Here is a 1,948-nt window from a genome sequence, read left to right on the forward strand (position 1 = left end):
ATATATATATATTTTAGTGGTTTCATTCAGAAGGCACCTAAGTCTTTTAGTTCCAATTTCTTCAAATATTTTTTCAGTTCTATGCTATCCTTTGTGTTTAATCTGTTAGATTTGTCCAATTCTTTAAAACAATTCATCTTATTTTTATTGATGCCTTTTGTTTCTACAACTTATTAATTTCTAAAACATTCCCTGACCCCCCACTCAGTAAGCCATGCCTTGTAACAAAGATTTTTTTAAAAATAGTTTAGGAAAACTAAGAAATACAATGACTTTCTGTTAATATACATAATATTTAACACTCATAATGCCCCCATTATAATAAGGGAAAGGATAGAAATTTTCTTACTTCTTCTTTAGGGTCAAGTTCAGACATTATTAATTATTATTTAATTGTAATTATTAATTGTTCTTTTTATTTACTTTGTGGTAGTCAATGTGTATGTTGCTTTCCTAGTTTTACTTGCTTCACTCTGTAATAATTCATGTCTTACCATGTTTCTCTGAGTTCTTCGTATTTATTATGGTAAAGGAAGATTCCTTTCCATTAATGTTTCACAATTTGTTTAGCCATGCCTCAGGCAATGAGCATCTACTTTTTTTCCCAGTTCTTTTCCTACCACAAAAATTATTGCTATGCATAGTTTGGCGTACACAGAACCTTTCCTTCTGCCTTTGATTTCCTTATAGTATATATGTAGCAGTGGGATCTTTGGTCAAAGGGTATATTTTAGTTATTTTTTAAAAATCATAATTGCAAAATGCTTTCCAGAATAGTTGGGCTAATTCATAGTTCCACCAGATGTGTTCCTATTTTCCTGTAGCCTCTCAAACACTATTTTTATCTTCTTTACCATTTTTCTGGGTATTATTTTCCAGTAATCCAATTCCCTTCTTATTCTAATCCAAGTTTCCCTTCTTATTCTAGTTGCATTGATTTCATTTGTGCAAAAAGATTTAGATTTATATAATCAAAATTGTTTATTTTATCTTTATTTTATCCTCTCATAGAGAGAAGTAGCAGTGGTTTTATAAAAACCAGTGTAAAGATTGTTGGCAAAATTTATGCACCAAGTAAAATTATCTCAGGTTCATTCAAGCATGAAAAGGGAAGAGGGACCACAAAAAGAAGAACAATGGAAAAACTTTGAAAAAAAACACAAAAAAATTTAATTAAGAATTTTCTCCATCAAGCAGAGTAGAACTAGCACATTTGAATCCTCAAGTCATAGTCATATATGTATTTATAGAGGAGGTAGTAATGGCACTAAAGAAAGCAAAGATGGGAAAAGTAGCTAAAATTGGATCAAATGTATATTCAAGGTATTCCAAAAGTGTTAGTGCAGCTTTAAGTTATTAAGGTTATTAAATCTATTAAAACTTAAAGCTGTACTAAGACTTTTGGAATACTCTGTACAGGACATAGTTTCTGGAGGCAATATAATTGTGACCCTGTTGACAGACGACAGATACAAGGTATCTGAAGGAGGGGGAAAATAACAAAGATGTGGAAGAAATCTTGGACAATTAATAATCAAAAAAAAAGGTTTCCAGGAGAACAGTAACTACTCATCAAGAATGCTAACTCTCCCATCTATACAAAATATGAGAGTCATCTATACATGAATAGATGGCATCCTTGATGAGAGTATTAGGGAACAACCAGACTTGTAAAATCAATATTCACTTATGAACTACACCTTGACTATTTTGCAATTAACTGGAAGATATAAGGAATATAGGATCTTCCTGTGCTTGTTTGTTGATTATGAAAAAGCATTTGGTTCAGTAGAAAATGATGCCTTGCAAGATTCTATTACAAGCTGTATCTCATTTTATATATTAAGATCCTCTAAGATTCCTTGAAATTTATGTCAACAGAAATAATCTTGTTTAATGACTCTTTGACAGTAAAGACCAAATAATGCATGGGAGATATCTGTTCCCC

Source organism: Vombatus ursinus, unplaced genomic scaffold (assembly GCF_900497805.2).
Source record: "Vombatus ursinus unplaced genomic scaffold, bare-nosed wombat genome assembly UNPS02014945.1, whole genome shotgun sequence".
NCBI classification, from domain to species: domain Eukaryota; kingdom Metazoa; phylum Chordata; class Mammalia; order Diprotodontia; family Vombatidae; genus Vombatus; species Vombatus ursinus.